Genomic DNA, 18,919 nt, shown 5'->3' on the forward strand with positions numbered 1-18,919 from the left:
ACTTAAATGTAGTTTCAGTTAGAGAAATATGTAACAATTTATGGGATTTTAGTCTCCTTCACATGTTAGTAAAAATGTAAGTGGCTAATTGAGTCACTTCAACATGCCCATTTATCTGTGTAGAAGATTATTGGATAATTTCTCTCATATGTTTATATAACAGATGTATATATGTTTATATGTGTGTATATATGCATGGACATTTCAAACAAAAGATAAGCATGGATGTCCCACCTGCTAATTCAAATCCAGAAATATATGCAATTGTCGGAGTCATCTGTACGCTACTCAATTCAGGCCTCATGCAGGTTGTAGAGACAGGTACTTTGAGCCACATTGATACTGATGAGAAATTGGGGTTGGGAATTAGAATGAAGATATGAATCTAGGTACCCCAATATGAGTTATGACATCTCAATTGGTACTTAATACTAAATTTATATATATATGTGTGTGTGTGTGCCTATATAAAATATATACACTAATATTTGTACACATATAATATATATAAATTTATATATACATATAATTCATATACACACATATATGTATATATCAATAATGTATTATAAGTATCACATCACATGTTTGATCTGTAACTAACATTTTCACTTCATGACTTTCACTAGAGTCATCACCCTTTCATTTTTGGGGGGAGACATCTAAGTTGGACACCAGAGAGGAACAGTCTGTTGAACTTGACAACACTGAGAAGCATGTGTTAAGCCATGATGAAAGACTGCCAGCGGATCTTGGTCTGAGTGGGTAGCTGCTCGGAATGACTGAAATGTGTCCACTTAGAATCTATGCTGTTTTTTGAGTGTCTGTTTGCTCTTTTGGCTGTATCACATATGTTTTGATGCGGTTTGCTTGCTTCCAAATAGTCTCTTTTCTGTAATAGAATTCATCGGGTGCCCATGAAGTGTGTGATGGCATCATGGTTCCTGAGAGACTTCTGTTTCCTTTTGGTTATGCATGTGTTGCTTACTCAGTGGCACATTATTTTATCAGGGTGCTACAACTTGTTGTTGATGTTGTTGTTGTTATTGTTGCTGTGATCGATCCGGCTGTTATGAAATGATGTCAATCCGAAAAAAAAATAGTAAAAAAAAAAATAATTTTCTTTGATGGCTTAATCATATTATGTCTCGTTAATAGGAGTATTTTCTTTTTTAAAAATGATGTGTTCAAATTGTATGAAAGGCCCTTGCTTTGATGATGATGGTCATGGTTTTTGTTTGCCAATTTGTTATGATAATATTTTTGTTGATTAAGATAAGTATTAGAAGATGAACTAACCTTGCATTTAAGGGATATAAAATATATTGTCTTGATGCATTATCATTTTAAGTTTTGCCAGGCAAGACTTAACAACATTTTATCAAGAATCTTTCTATCTTTATTTATGTGTTAAGCTGCTTTATAATTTTACTTTGTATGTTGCTTTTATCATTTTTGGTATTTGAGGTATAATAATAAAATATGTAAAAAATGTAAAAAAAAAAAAAAAAGAAAGAAAACATATTTGTTTTCCAGCAGGCCTTGGGTGGCTGTGCTCTGTACGCCTCATCTAGAATTCCTGGGCTTTTTACTTTCTCCATGGAAAAAACAAAGCTAATGAAACTAAATGAGAAGCATTATTTTGCAAAAAAAAAAAAAAAAGCAAGAACTGACCTGTTGCTAAAGTTCGTGCTTGGATGCCTTTTGTTCTTATGATACCTTTTCCAATGATACAAGGTTTGCAGCTGCCACTGTATAGCACTATGTCAACAAAGTCAAGTGCAAGGCCTCTCCAAACTGATGTATAGCCTTACCTTCTACAAAAGGTCAGTGGATTGATTTAAAAGAGAGAGAGAGAGAGACCCTCAGTTTGCAAAGCTATACCTAGACCAGGGTGAGGCCGAGATCCAGGAAACTCCATCCACAGTTTCCCAAGTGAGTTGCAGGAACGTAGGCTGGAAAGTCATACACTATACCCAAGACTCTTGCTGGAATCTGGATCAGAAGTAGAAGCAGGACTTGATTGCAACCACTCTGAAAACAGATGCGGCCATCCTGACTGACAGCTTAACTCCCAGACTCATAGTGCCTGCTCTTCTAAGTATGCATTGTTAAAAATAGCAAGCAGTTTTACTTAGAGGGTCATTTATGCATAGTAGTAGTAAACCAGCAGGTACATCAGGCAAACTACCAAAGCATCATTAATCAAACCTGGAACTTCACATTCTTCAGGAGCAATGGGGGAGAAAAAAGCAAACTCCTTTATTTATAAATAAACGTTCCATTTTGGACGTTATTGTAAATTGTATTTCTCCTTAAATTTTGAGTGCTACTTATTAATTATTAATATATAGAAATACAAATGACATTCTGCAATTTTGCTGAATTCATTTATTAGTCTTAGTTTGTAGGTTCCTAGGGATTTCCTGTGTAAGCAATTACGTTCTTTCATTTTCTTTGTGTACTCTCAAGGCCTTGACATACTAGACTGTGTAGTGATAATCAGAGAAGACAGCTCAACCGTGTGGGGAAAACACCCAGCTTTCCTCCTGCAAATATGATGTTAGCTGTTGCATTTTGGCAACTTTAACTGATGAGAAAAACGAGGTACTATTTCATTGCTAGTTTATTCAGCATTCGGCCCAATAGATATTGAATATTGACAAATGTTTTTTCCTATACCTATTGCAATGATACTACATTTTGTTCTTTGTATGTTAAAATGAAGAATTGCATTGATTAATCCTGTAATGTTGAGTTGATCTTTCATCTTGGAATGAGTCCTATCAGAGTGAAGTGTATAATCATTTTTAAACATTACTGGATTTGATATACTGGCATTTATTTGGAGATTTCTGTATCTGTGTTCATGAGATTTCGATTAGTACTTTTCATCTCTTGTGATTCTTTCAGTTTAAATATTAGCATAAGGATAACCTCATGAATAAGCTGCAGAGTCATCCATTCTATCATGAATGTGATGTAAGGGATTGCATGTAATTGGTATCGTTTAAATGTTCAGTAAAACTTCCCCTCCCAAAACCTCTAGGGTTAGAATTTTAACATGGGATTTAAAACATACTTTATTTATTAATGGGCATATAATTATTTATGCTGTCAAATTCAGTTGGCTGTTAGGCATTTCAAACAATCAGTCCAATTCACTTAACTCTTCCAATTTATGGTTACAAACTAGTTACAGAATTTTAAAAATTTCTCAATATGTGATATGTTCACTGCTTCTCTTGGATTTGTTTTTGATATTGGCAATATTTTCTGTGGGTCGTTAGTTAATTTCCAAAGAAAGTTTTTTTAATTTATACTTTTTATTGTTGAAATACGTATGGATTCTTTTCTTTTTTTAAGAATTATTTATTTATTTTGAAAATGCAGATTTACAGAGAGAAGGAGAGAGAATAAGAAATATCTTCCAACTGCTGATTCACTCCCCAAGTGATCACAATGACCAGAGTTGAGCCAATCTGTAGCTGGGAACCAGGTGCTTTCTCTTGGTCTCCCACACCGGTAGACAATCCCAAGGCTTTGGTGCCATCCTCTACTGATTTTCCAGGCCACAAATAGGGAGCTGGATGGAAAGTGGTGCAGCTGGGACAAGAACTGATTCCCATATGGGATCCACGCACTTGCAAGGCAAAGATTTAGCCACTGATCCATTAAGCCCGGACTAATATATACTATTTCTAACATATTTCTTTTCCATTTTGTGTTTTCCTCCTTGGTCATGGATTCAGTTTAGCTTGCATTTATTTTTAATTTCTTTTGGTGTTACATTAGACAATTTCTGTTTTCTTTCAAGTACTTGTTTAGCATCTGCTGTTGTAAATTTATTTGTGGTGTCATTTATTTATATGCAGCTAATTAATTTTGCTATGATGTATTTTAATTCCTACAGAATGAAAAATATTTCTACATTTCCCCATGGCTTCTTTAGAACTAATATATTAAGGGATGGTATTTGGCACAGAAGCGTAAGTTGCTACTTGCTGGGGCCACATTCCGTATGCGAATGCCTTGTTTTATTCCTGGCTATCCACTTCTCATCCAGCTTTCTACTAACACACATTCTGGGAGACAATAAATGATGGCTCAAACACCCAAGCTCTGCCATTCACATGAGAGAATCAGACCGAGTTCTGGCCTCCCATCTTCAACCTGGTCCACTCCTGACTCTGGCAAACATTTGAGAAATGAACTAGAGAGTGGAAAATCTCCATACATAAATATCTCTCTGTCTTTCACTTTTCCTTTTAAACAATGACAATAAAAAATTAAACATTAGTAAAACAGAACCACTGTGTTTAATTTCTAAACATGTGGTGATTTCTGAGAATCACTTTATGTCATTGGTTTTTACTCTAAGTAACTTGCTTTTTGAAAACAAAAACTTATACATAACATCATGTCATCTTAAATTAAGGCAAACATTGGTGTTATGCATAACATGTTATGTTAGGTTTGTTATATGTTGTGTATAAACTAAAATTGAAATGTCAATGAGATGGTCACAGAAGGTGGTTAAGAACTCGCATTTACTTTTACCATATTGGTTACTCATTACTATGTCAATTAATTCCATAATGATGTAAATTTTTGCTGATGGTATGTTGGAGCTTTTAATTGACTGGGATGATACTCTGCTGGCTCTGTCTTCAGACCAGAGAGGGTATACCTAAGAAGCCGTTGAACTTGACTGGACAATAAGATGCTGGACTCTGTGTTTGGTATATGCTTGCAATGGGGAAATCTCAACTGAACTTGAAGTGTGGTTATGCAACAAGGTGGAGGAATCCACCATGGTGGGAGGGTTTGGGGAGGGGTGGGGAGAACCCAAGTACCTATGAAACTGTGTTACTTAATACAATGTAATTAATGAATTAAAAATAATAAATAAATTTAAAAAAAAGAAAATAAAAAAAAGAAAACAAAAACTTATGCAATAGAATGTATACAGAAGTAATGAGTATAAGAGCATGAATTCTATTCCATTAGGAATGGGCATTTGACGTAGCAGTGAAGTTGCTACTTCAGATGCCTGAATCACCTATTGCAATATTTGATTTCAACTCCTGGGAGACGGCTGAGTCCCTGCCACCCACTGGCAATACCTGGAATGAATTTCTAGTTCCTGGATTCCACCCAACTCTGCTTCAACTTTGGAGAGCATTTGAGAAACCTATGAATGGAACATTTGTCTCCCCATCTCTGAAGTAAATAAATATCTTAAAATATCATGAGGCTTATTTTATGGCTCAGAATGTTATCACTCTTAATGAATATTGTGTGTACATTTAAAAGAGATGTATTCCTAGTCTAATTATTCATAATGTTTATCAGCATTGGTTGTAGCAACTTGACTAATTGCAACTTTCCATTATTTCTTCTACCAACAACTGAAGGAGAAGGAAGATATTTTTAAAAAATATTTATTTTGGGCCCAGCAGCATGGCCTAGTGGCTGAAGTCCTCACCTTGAACGTGCCAGGACCCCATATGGGCACCAGTTCTAGTCCTGGCAGTTCCACTTTTCATCTAGCTCCCTGCTTGTGGCCTGGGAAAGCAGTTGAGGATGGCCCAAAGCTTTGGGACCCTGCACCCGCGTGGGAGACCTGGAAGAGGTTCCAGGTTCCCGGCTTCAGATCAGCACAGCACTGGCTGTTGCGGTCACTTGGGGAGTGAATCATTGGATGCAAGATCTTCCTCTCTGTCTCTCCTCCTCTTTGTATATCTGACTTTGTAATAAAAATGAATACATCTTTAAAAACAAGAAATATTTATTTCATTTGAAATAAAAATTAATGAATAAAAGGCCGAGACAAATACAAAGACAGAGAGTACTTTTGCATTTTGTTAGTTCAATTCCCAAACAACTTCAGTGGCTTGGATTAGGCCATGTTGAAGCCAGGAGGCAGGAACTTCACATGAACCTCCTATGTGAGTTGTAGGAGCTCAAGTGTTGGGGCCATCTTGCACTACTTTCCCGTGTATGAACAGGAAGTTGGACTAAAAGTGGAGCAGACAGGACTGGATGAGTGCTTATATGGGATGCCTACATCACAGACAGCAGTTTAACATGCAAATCCACACTAGAGTCCCTAAGAAACAAAACATTCAAATGATATTGAGCATTTTTATTGATCTCCTGTTAGCTGCATATATATTTAAGATTGTATCTTGTTGGAACAGTGTCCCTCTTTATTATTACACCATGTGAGAGACTTAGAACAGACTCTTGGCTAGTCAAACATTGACAGTTATGATTTTTTGTGGGAGTAAACTTGTGAATGGAAACTAACTCTCTCTCTCTACCTCTCCCCCATAACTGTGGCTTTCAAATAACTAAAATTTTTTCTTCAAAAGTTTAATTTAGTGTTACCTTGCATCTATTTCCAAATTCCTCCATTCTTTACACAAATCTCATTTTTTGTATGACTCATCATGTTGCTCTCATGGCATTTTAGAGCTCTCAAAGCTTAACTCTGCCCCTCCTGGGTAGAGGTTCTCTTTTTCTAGTTTTCTTTCAAGAAGGTATCAACTACTCCTTGACAACAGGAATGTGTGTTACTCTATCCCTTCTTTCCAGGTTAAAGTTCCTTTCTGATATGGGCCACATAAACCATGTGGAATTTCTGACCCCTCTCCTATAGCTTAATCTTTTGCCCAGTTCTACACCACATCTGATACTCTATAGAATTATTTCCAACCTTTCCTGTTGGCATATCAATGAGAATTGTGGGAAATGAGACTATAAGAGTAGGGACATTCATTAATATTCCTACATTTCCTCTCTTCCACCAAGTTTGTCCACCAGTTTTCAAACCAGCACACAGATATCACCAATTAGTCAACTATTCCAGATGGACATGTCTGATTGGTGTTCAGTTGTTTGTATACCAGATGGGCATGTTGCTTGCCCAGTGACCTCATGTCTTTGATTGATTTGAGAAGTAATGAATTTGAAGCTAGTCTGGCGTGTTTAAATTGTGATGGGTGCAACATTACTTACATATCTTTATTACCTGGGGTAGAAGCCTAGGCAGAAAATAATGTTACAAAATGCTAAAAATGAATATACAAATATCAAAGTAAATTTAGAGAAGTTCGTCAAAATAGAAGAAATTTTTCCATAATAAAAGCACAAAAAATATTTCTCATTCTAATAGCCTTCCTTTGTTTGTGTCTCTAGCATCAGCTGTGGTGACTGAGCACACCTGGTGACTCAAGATAGATCAACACAGAAAGCCAGAAAGGAGCTATAGTCTGCTCACTTTATAAGAAGTCTGTTATCTCTGTCGACCTTCACAGTTTCCCCAGAAGGAAGGCCAGATGGGCCACTGCATAGTCAATGCCTATTTTCTAGGAAATAAAGTACAAATGCTAGCAATGTGATGCAAAGAGGGGAAAAAACACATGTTCTGTAAACACATCCTGTTCAAGTTAGGACAGAAGGAAATAAAAGACCAAACTATGATCTTTATTGTTAATTATATTCAATCCATAAGCAAGATTAAACACATCTTTATGACAAGGTTGTTTAACTTGAAGACATTAAAACGGATTGTGTGAGGTGTTAGACTGGGTGGTAGGCAGTTAGGGTATTCTGGGTCCCCAAGTCATTTTTTCTTCCCAAATATAAAAGGGAATTTCCCCACCATATTTTAAATTCACCAGAGCAGTCTCTTCCAAGGGACAAAGGTGCTATGAACCACTATTAGCATACCAATTCCCCACCTGAAGCACCAGCCATGACCTCCAGCCAAGGTGTGGGAAGGTCTCAAGCCTATCTCTTTATCATTGAAAGGAGGGCAGGAAGTAATATGCAGATGCCTAAGGCCTGGAATGTCCTGTCTTGCACCTCTCTGGTCTTTTTTTGTCCCAAAGGCAGATACCTGGAGACCAGGAAATTCCTTTGCCCTTGGAAAAAACCCCCTCTTTGAACTAAAGCTTTAAAAGGTCCCAAAGCCCCCCATGCACGGGTCCTTTTCTGTCTCAGAACCCCTTCTCATCACTAGGACGGGAGTCTCCTTTCTTAGCTTTTCTAATAAATCTTACTTTAAAACTAAACTGTGTCCGCATGAAAATTCTTCTTTCCTGCGAGACAAGAATTTGAGGTTGCTGCAGTATTCGGGGTTCAAAAACCCTACAACAGGATGACGGAGGGATTTCAGTTCTTCACCACATTTCTTCACCCTCACTGTGAACAAGAACCACCAGAAGCATCCATGTCCTGCTGAGTCACTGATAATAGCAAGTATTAGATTGAAGTTCCACTGAGTGAAATGCAAGGATGTAAGAGTACAGAGAAGGCTGAACTCACTGGGATTCACTCACTGTCAATCTTTAGCCACCCTGATCAATCAGAGTCTCAAGTTTGCTATTTCAGAACTATCACGAAACTCCATTTTTTCCCTCTTTTAGAAAATTCACTGGAAATCTATCTTAAAAGATGGAATATACTCTGAAAACTTCTCAAGAGGCAAGACTTTAGAAATAAGTGGCTGATTAAAGATAACAATGTTTTGAACATTTATATTAAACTCATCCTGGTTAAAAACAAACTATCAGAGTTATTTCAGAAGTGTTTCGTGGATACATGTACCAAAAAAAGGGAGGGTAGCTATCAGGATGGCTTGAAGAACTATGTAACAGTGACCTATAGTTTGTTTTCTCCCGAAAAGATAAAATAAAAAGAAGAACATGATTAACTTGGTAACGAGAAGGTTTAAACTCAAGTTCTTAGTTTCATGCAAAGGAAATATGTATGTTTTTCAAAACAGAGAGATAACTTGAAGACTTTATTCTCTGCCGGGGTCCATGTGGTGGATGTGGAAGACAGGAAGGTGTGAAGAGCATTGCTTCCTTGTTGCAGGGCCGCAATGAACTCCCCGCAGTGCTCCAGCGGAATGTTGTTTTGACCACCTGAATGCAGCCCGCTTCCCATTTGCATGGACACCGGACTATCCCACTGAGATTTCTGTAATTTATTTAGGCGGAGTTAACAGTTAACTGTATGGTATCTGTGTGAGCTTGGAAGCTGATGTTGCTGATACTGCTTTTAGCAATAAGGTTTCTCACTACTGCTGCCATGGCTGCCCCCTTTGATCCTATGCTAATCAAAGGCATAGCAGTTACCTTTGTTTAGAATCCTCTTCCATTGACCTTATGCTAATCAAGGGTGCTAGTCTCCAGGTATAGAGGAAACCCATTCTTTCCCTCTTTCTTTGATCTTTGGGTCCTGCCTCCTGTGTTGCATTTCCTCCCTTGGCTGATTCGGGACTGGTTGTGGAGTGAGGATTGTAGTAGGAATGTGTTACTGATTGATAGGTGCCAGCATGGATAACATCCTGCCTTAGGTGAAACAAACAGCAGAGTTGGCCTTGGTAACACCCACTTGACCATGACGTGGAAAGTCTGAGCCAGAGTTTGACTGGTTCTGTATAAATAAAGTGGACAGCTTTATTGCATAGTCCACAATCATCATGGAATCCTAGTGGTCCGTCTCTTTCTTTCTTTCTCTTCGCGCCTCATCCACGCACCCTTCGCGAGTTCCGAACCCCGGACCGGAGCTGGACTCCGGCAATTCTCTGTGTATCAAGTGACAAAGGATTGCCCTACCAGAGTTGTCATTATTTTTCTGTCCTGGAATGTAAAGCTTCAAGGACTATACCATGAATAGTTCTTGGATTTCAGGTCTCACTTTGCTCTGCTTGATGGAAGCCACTGACACTGTTGCAGAGCAAACGGTATAGCTTGGTATTTGCCCAATCTTTTGTGCTTGGCTATTGAATTTGCAGAGGCTATGTTCTTGCAGGAGCATCACTTTCCGGGTGGTTTCCTGTCCACGTCTCTGCCTTTTCTGAGTTCTGCTGCCACTCAGCATTGGTCTACTTTCTCCTCTGCACTTACAGTAGTAACTGCTTTCTACCTCCATATCCCCAGGTGTCCTTTTCTTTGTGGCTTAACCTTACCTACACCCAGAAAATAACACTTTCTTTAAATTCCTTTCAGCTAAACCCCTTTGAGTGTAGTTTCTGATTCCTTCTGGGAACTGCCATCTAATGTTAAAACCGGAATGTGAGCTCATGCTGTGGGCCTCCTGGGCTTGCTCTCCTGGAACTTGGACTAGGAAAGAAGAGTAAGTGTCATTTCACTTTCACTGGTGGCCTTTTTGATTCACTCTCTAATTTATGTGTGTTTGAATTTTTCCTATCTTTAATGTATTTACCAGTTGGTTTCTCAGAGAACCCTTTCTGCTTGGTCATTTTTTTTTTTTTTTTTTTGCTCAATTTTTAAAAAGGTAAGTAGCACTTGGTGCTGCAAATTTTCCATCACTTCATCTCACCTGAGGACTTTATATCTGTTATCAGCACAACCAGCTCACTTTGGTGATGGGAGTGTCATTAAAACATTTTTTTGAAAGTGAGAATCCATTTTGCTCTTGGAGCATAAATAAGAATAGATTTCCAATTGTACAGTGGGCAACATTCTTTCATGTCCCCTGGAGGCTGCAGTTCAGAGTCTTTAACCAGGAGGCGACTGTATCATGAAAAGCCTTTCCTGTGTGCTTTGAACAGCATTTGTTCTTTATCTAGCAAGGGTATTTTTAGCTCTCTGCTCATAACTCAGAAGGAAGAGCTGAGTTTCTGCTTTAGAATTCCCCGTAGTAAATTTGAGCACACTAAACTTTCTACAACATCTCTATTCTCTGTGTCAACCTGGACAGTCCGAACTTGAAGGCATTGAAAACTCTCAGATCACACCAACAAGTAGATGATTCATATGGATTATTATGACATTAAGTATTTAATAATTTCACATTTTATTGCCACATGAAATTTAGAGCTCAGTGCTCTCTCCAAAGTTGGTGAAGTCACCAACCAATATAGTAAGTTAAATAATAATAATCAGTATTTAAAATTTCTGTATGTGGGCTAAGTTTGAAATGAGGATACTGCTAAATGTTAATATTTACTGAACAGTAGGAGTGTGTGGATTATGACCTAACCCTCACACTTTCTGCTGAACCAAAAACATCCTATATGTTGACCTGAATTGCATGGACTGCTCACACTGAGAGGAGTGGCAAGGCCACAGGTGGAAACTTCATTAGTTTGCCATCAATCAATTTACCTTTTGGAACAAGGAGCATTATGTGGTTGCAAATGAAACTTAATATTTATCCTAAATGTTGACATTCCTGATATCTCTACTATACATACACCTTCATTGAGTGGAAGAAATGTTTTGAAAAAGAAAATGCTCTCTTTCTGTAATAATTTAAGACAATTGAGGACATAATGAACTGCATGTTACACAACAAATTTTGGATTATTTTAAAGCACTTTAAATAAAGGTTTCAGTAAACATTTCTGTACTGAAAAAAAGTCCAATTACATCAGTGCATGGTGAAGTTTATACAGCGTATTCCCTAGTTATTGGTGCTTTTTGTTCTTCTATGTGAGATTTAAGCTTCTGAAAATAAATTAGGAAAATTTGGCCCTTATTTTCAAAGATTTCAGATTGTTTTCCATGTATCTTTAGAAGAGTGTTATGTTCCCTTCAAAATCTAACTAAATTTGAGTTATGTGTAACACCTTAACCAATGATTTCAGATTGTTTTCCATGTATATTTAGAAGAGTGCAAAATCTAACTAAACTTGAGTTATGTGCAACACCTTAACCATAATTTAGAATATCTAATTACATAAACACATTGCCAATGTTACTGTCAGGAACCAGAAAGCTACAATCACTGCTGATTTATTTCAAGGATACAGCTAAAATACTCCTAGCAAATATTGTGCTATCAAAAAGATCTGTAACTATTACTGAATTGTAAGGTGCATAAGCTTTTATACATTCTGCCATTAAGCTTCACGTAAGCTGGGATTTTCTTTCCTTGGCCTAGAATAACTGTATGGTTCTTTAAAAACAAATTCTTGCATTCTGATGTGTTTGGGATTGAGACCAAGAGAGAGAGAAATAGAGTGTGTTAGAGAGAGAGGGGATTGACTGTTAATGAAATAATGCAAGAGGGTGGACTGAAGCAGATTTGACAATTATTTTGTAAAGCTGATGTGATAAGAATGAAGAAAAAGGGTGTGTTGCTGGAGGAGGAAGATCCCATAACTCACCACTTATCTAATTATTTTAGTACAGAACCTGAGAATAAACTACTCATCCATTAGTTCAGTGGAAAGATTTTCTCCAAACATAAGTAACATTTAGCATAAAATCTTGTAATCCATAAAAGAGGAAGTGTCTCTTGGAACCCATGTTGTAGTATGCTAAAATCCTACCTGTGGGGCCCTGCACGATGACTGAGTAGCTAAAGCTTTGCCTTGCACATACCAGAATCTCATATGGGCACCAGTTAGTGTCTCCACTGCTCCATTTTCATTTAGCTCCCTGCTTGTGGCCTGGGAAAGCTGTTGAGGTTGGCCCAAAACCTTGGAATTCTCTACCCATGCTGAAGACCTGTAAGAAGCTCTTGGCTCTTGACGTTTGATTGGCTCAGCTCTGGACATTGTGACCACTTGGGAAGTGAATTAGTGGGTGGAAGATCTTTCTCTGTGCCTCTTCTTCTCTCTATAAATACCTTTCCAATTAAAAAAAATGTAAATAAAATTCCACCCAGGACACCAATATCCCATATGAGCACTAGTTCTCACCTCCACTGAATCGGTTCTCCACCTCTGATCCAGTTTGGTGATGATATACCTGGGAAAGCAATTGAAGATGGTTTAAGTGCTTAGGCCTGTGTACCCAGGCAGGAAACCAAGAGGAAGTTCCTGGTTTTCCTTCAGCCTGGTTCAGCTGCAGCCAATGAGGCCATTTGAGGAGTGAACAAGTGGATGGAAGATCTTGCTTTGTGTGTGTGTGTGCTCTCCCTACCCCGTAACTCTGTCTTTCAAGTAAATAAAAATAAGTCTTGGAAAAAAATGAAGAGAAAGATTTTTAATAATTTTATAGACTATAATAATATATTTTCAACTACCTATCATGAGTATATACGTCTTTACTGGAAACACTTTTTCATCATAGTCATATTATTACTGTACATTAAAAAACAGTATATTTATCAAAACTAAATTAGCCAACTGTGATATATAATATGCAACTAATTATGATTTGGCACTAATATCAATATTCCAAAATATTAGTATTTTAAATCATGCTTTGCACTATATATATAGTGCCCACATTTTAAGCAACTTTGTTGGCTATTCACTGAAGAGATACAGGGTCTGAAAGTTTACAAATTTGTCTATTGTCTCTCCACTCCCTGATGTTCTCCCCAGCAAGTATAAGGGGAGCCTGGGAACCCTCTCACACAGCAGAATGAATGCATTGATTTTCTGATTATGTCACCAAGCAAAACCATACAAACAAGAAGAAAGAATGGTGCTTACTTCCTAAAGTAAATTCACTAATTCCACATGTGACAATCGGCAAAATTTCAGATATCAACTCTTCATCATCATTTACTCACTCGTTAAATATCAGTGAGTTACTATCCTTCTGTTCCATTGTAAGAATCACACATGATGTAAAAGGAAATCTAATAAACAAATCTCTGCCTCATAGGATACATTGTAGTAGAGGGATCAGGCAAAGAAAAACGGAACACCTACCACAATGGATCATGGCACATGATAAAACATTGGAAGAAAGAAGGGAAGGAGAAGTTTACATTGTAACAAAGAGAAACAAGTACCTTAGCAAAGCTTGTATTTTGAATATAAATTTGAAAAGAATAATTCCGATATGAATAACATATTAGCGTGTCAGAATCTAAATAGAGAACACGTGGTAGGAGAGACACATTAAGGCTCTAGTGAGAGACGAGCAAGTTGGCTCTTAGGTGCTGGTACTGTGACATAGTGGGTGAAGCCGCTGCCCAGGAGACTGGCATGCCATTTGTGTCCATTTGTGAACTAGCTCCTTGCTAACAAACCTGAGAAAGCAGTGCAGACTGTCCAAGTGCTAGGGCCCCTGTACCTGCAAGGGAGACCCTGAACAAACCCCTGCCTCTTTAGCCTGGCCTCATCCTGGCTATAGTGGACATTTGTGGAGTGAACCAGTGGATGGACGATTCCTTTCTGTTTCTTTCTCCTCCTCTGTCTCTCCCTCTTTCTTACTTTCCAATGCATAATTAATTCATATATTGTTTAAAAGGCATTGGCTCCTATGATCACGGTGCCGGCTGAAAAAGTCTGCAGGTGAATTCTGTTTCTGGGAAGCTTTTCCCAAGAGGCTGCTGATACTCTTTGCCCAAATTTTCCACATGACAACACCTGGGCTCATGTTTGATGGGCTAATTGGGGAATGTAGTCACATTGGTTTGCTGTACAATAATGTCTCATTCTTCCTGAGACTTGGAACTAGTAAGAGAGCTTCCTGGGGTTGCTCCTATTAGGGCACAAAAAATGATTTCCGAGAGCCAAATTCCTTAAAAGCCAAATTCCTCCCAAATGTGTCATTTCTGATATCATCACATTAGGGAATAAGATTTCAACAAGTGAGTTTTAGGGGTGCACAAGATTTCAGTTTCATCTGGCAGGGAAGGTGGTGTGCAGTTCATAGTCTGGCTGAGTTTAGAAGATAGTCATGGACCCTTCCTAATGGATTCATGAGAACACTGAAGAAACCAGGATTCTGGGCACAGCTGTCGTAGAATGGAATTGATCTGGAGAAGGACAAGACTGCACGTGGATAAGGGAGGTAGATAGAGATGTCAGGAGCTCACTTTGCACTTGAGGCATGTCAGGCAGATGTCTGTGTTGGGACACCCCGTTGGCAGCTGGGCACATGGGGTTGGAGTTCAGAGAACGCCTGCCGGTCAAGATTCATCATCATTTAGAGCATCTAATCTGAAAATGGCAAGGAAAGTAAGACACTGATACAGGAGGATTTCTCTTCATCATTAAAATGATTCCTTTGACTTCTTATGATTTTCAAAGTGTTTTAAACTCACTCTTATTTGAAGTGTTCCATAATTTATAAAGAGACATCAAAGTGGTGAGTATTATCACCACTCATCGGGGAATATCACATCTTTTGACATTTCCATTCCATTTTTCCTACATTTGTTTCTTCATATAGTCTATGATTTGAAATCATAAGATGCAACACTCTTCCAGAGATGTTGCTTCAAAATACATTTTTTATCTTTAATAACTGCATGGTATTCTCTTGGATATAAAACTTAACTCTTCGGCTAATTTTTTGCATTTAACATTTTCTTTTCTCAATGTGAGTGCTGTACCTGTGATCATCATTAAGAATTAAATTTTAATGATTAATTATATACTATTTTTTTTCTATTCATTTATTCATTAATTACATTGTATTACATGACACAATTTCATAGGTACTGGGATTCTCCCCCCTTCACTCCAAACCCCTCCCCCATGGTGAGTTCCTTCACCTTGATGCATAACCACAGCTCAAGTTCCGTTGACATTCCCTAATTAAAAGCTCACACCATACAGAGTCCAGCTTAATGGCAGTGTTGTATATGTATTAGTCACAATTCTCCCACTCCACAATTGGCAGAAGCATGTGGTAGTATTTTGAGGTATTGTCAAACTGAATTTCTAACTCATAAAGGTGACTATTGTATCTTATGTAGTATAGGCACATACAGACCAGAAATGGTATGTTACAAATGAAAATATTTGTTCGTTAAGAGTAGACAATAAGAGGTGATGAGAATGGCCTTTGTAGCAGACATTAACGGATACTGATGCCACCTACGAATGGAGGCCTAGGTTGCTAGCCACCGTGCCTGCTCCTCCCTACTCTTCGACTGCTGGTCAGGACCACTGATGTTTGTAGAAAATTACCTGATCTGTGATGAGTCTGTTTTATTTGAAAGTTCATCTGTGAATTTTTTTTCAAACTTAAAGATATAGTTTAGAATTTGATACCGTGATGCCACTGTATTATGACATCAAACCATGGGGCTCTTTTTATATGCACATTTTAATCAAATTATAGCTGTTTTGAAAAACCTGCTGTTAAATGAGTAATAAGAATGTGCAAAAATCTGCTGCTAACATAGTTTGTTTCCTCGAATTCATCTATATAAAAAGTAAGAGATTTCCTTGACCGTTTCAGCAATTTCAGCAATTCTGAACAGAAACAGGTAGAAATGCAAACGTTACCATTATTGAACTGTAGATAGAAATAAACATTGTAAAAATTAAAGCCTGGTGGTTCATTTTAATGTAAATTGAGCTGAGAAACTCAAAACTCATACATTTAAATAAGGAATCAATTTAGGTAGATATGAATTTTCTAGTAAAGTTTTACTCAGTACAAATTAGTTATATCATTTATGTTGGTTCATTAGTTTACCTATTTTTTTAGTGTTATAATTTCAACTAAAATGAGAATGCTTCAAACGCAATAATTTGGTTAGGATATATCTGTAAAGTACATCAAAGAATTTACTTAAACCAAACTAATTTTAAACCCTAATATGAATAACATTCAAGATAAAAACAAAGATGAACACTATGGGCCAATGAAGCAAGCACACAGAATGAAATTTGCAGGTGTGGAGATCAGCCCGTTTGTATCAGGTCACTTAAATGGGACCAGCATGTTTTATGGGACAAAGCAATCATGCTATGATTGTTTTGTTTAAGAAAAACAGTTTAAATATTTCATGCTTTGATGAATGTTCTCCCTTGGACAAAACAAATCTTTAGCAGAAGAAAGACACTGCAGTTTATTAACCATATTAGTAAAGCAGAAGCAAGAACAGTTACAGTGAAAGAGAAAGCACACTATAAAAATAGCTACAAAAGATTCAAGAATTTCAGAACAATTTGTGCATACAGAAGAAATATTTACCACAGTAAGTCAAATTGTCATCACTGAAAATGAAGAAATTGGCTTTGATGTTTCCAGTCTCTTAGACTTCCAGGTTCAGTAATTCTACGAAGACTACTCAATTGCATCGCTTAAATATCCAATGGTTATGGGTATAAAGGGGTGCTCCTTGAGTAGGACCCCTCTTGTCTGGAATATGCCTTACACATTCACAATGCTGTGCCGAGTTCACATATAATGACGTAAACAATAGTGACTAAGCCATGACACCAGTGGCGGTGCTTAGCAGAGTGATCTCTGGAGTGAAAATAAAAGAAAAACAAAGCAGTTGTAGTTGTAGTGTTTAAATGTGTACTGCAATTACTCTTTGGCATTCAGGCATGGAGGATTAACCCTCGACAAGGCTAGAAAATTTCAGTCAGAACCAAGTGAAGTCTGGATGAGCAGAAAAATTCTAGTTCAAATACTAGTTCTGAGGATCAAACCCCACAGACTCTTGGGCAAACTGCAGTTCCTCTCTGGGTCTCACTTTCTGCCTCCTGTGGAGCTTTAAGACACTGCAAGATGCACAGCAGCTACCATTAAGCAAGTGCTTCCCACCAGTGCTACCTAAGCCGTACTGAATTTTCACCTTTTCTTTTACTTTCACTTTCGTAATCTGTTTATCATGTATATGTGTGAAATCTACTTCATAAATATCTTTCGAATATAATTTCCTTCATAGTCATTGCTGAGAGTATTGTCTGAACTTTAACTATTTTATGGAGTGGTCATGCCTAATATTATATTTTCACTTCTGGGTTTGCATGCAAAATAATTAAAATCAGAATCTTTTTTTTAAATCTATTTTATTGTATTGTTGTTGACAATCTTTACATAGTTAATTACAGTTAAAGGAAAAAGAAGAAAAAAAAGAAAAAAAAAGGTTCAGGGGGATAGGGAAGTGGATAATGCTATTATGTCAATATTGTTTCCATCATGTATCTGAGGTAAAGGGGGATATGGAGGGAGAAGCCCCACCCGGTTTCCCGCCCACCCCAAGTCCCGGATGTGGGGCATGCTCTGAGATATGTGCTCAAGTGGTGTTAATAGTTCTCCAGTTATGAATCGCTGCCAGTTTCGCGCGATGAGGTCGTCCACTGATTCATATGGTCCATCATAAAGTCTCCGTTTGCCCCATATTTCGCTGCCAACATATAGCTGAGATGAATGATTGTCCTGTTCTGTCTTCTGTCTTTTCTTGGTTAGAGTTCTGAGTCCAGCAGTTCGATTGGGGAGATCTCCAAAGAAACCTTGAGGTATTCCCAGACCAGATTCTTGTATGTTCTAGCAAGCACAGGGCCCGGCACAGTCCATTACCCCGGTCAGCTGGTGGTTTCAATTGCTGGGTTGGTTCTGTTTTCAGTCCCGAGTTGCACTGGAACCAATGGGTGTTGCAGTCCAGTCTGGTTCGGCCCTTACATCAACCAGTGGGAGCTGCAGCCTAGTCGGGGCGACCCACAATAACCCCCACCAGGCCCACCCCCTACCCTGGTTTGCCAGTATGTGTAGCAGAAGACCAGTCTGTCCCCCATCCCATTTGGCTCTGGTACTTGTCAATGGGTATTAAAGCTTAGTTCTATCTAACCAACTCAACCATCCAGCCCTCACAGATGTTGTTGAGTACCTCTCTATCTAGCCATCCCAGCCCCCGTCCTAGTTTTCATGCCCTCCCACGGGAATAGTGACCGAAGAAGGGGGAACCCACTTTTCCCTCCCAGGTCTCTCTGTCCTGGTTTATGCACTCTTTAGGTGGTCCTGTGATTTGACTCGACAGAATTAGTCCCCAGTGCCAGCTTCTGCCAGCTGATGCTGCGGCCCTGATCTAGTCCACATGCAGCGCACAGGTGTTGTAGCCTTGCTTAGTCGGGTCTGTCTCTATCCCAGCCCACGCTCTCCAGTGGGAGTAGCTGTCCGCGAGGGGACCAGCCCCTTAATCCCCCCGCCAGCTCTGCCCCTTCCCTCCTGGATCTCACGTGTGCTGGATGGGTGCTGCATTCATATCCAGTATAGGCAACCAC

Source organism: Ochotona princeps, chromosome 10 (assembly GCF_030435755.1).
Source record: "Ochotona princeps isolate mOchPri1 chromosome 10, mOchPri1.hap1, whole genome shotgun sequence".
In the NCBI taxonomy this organism is placed as follows: Eukaryota; Metazoa; Chordata; class Mammalia; order Lagomorpha; family Ochotonidae; genus Ochotona; species Ochotona princeps.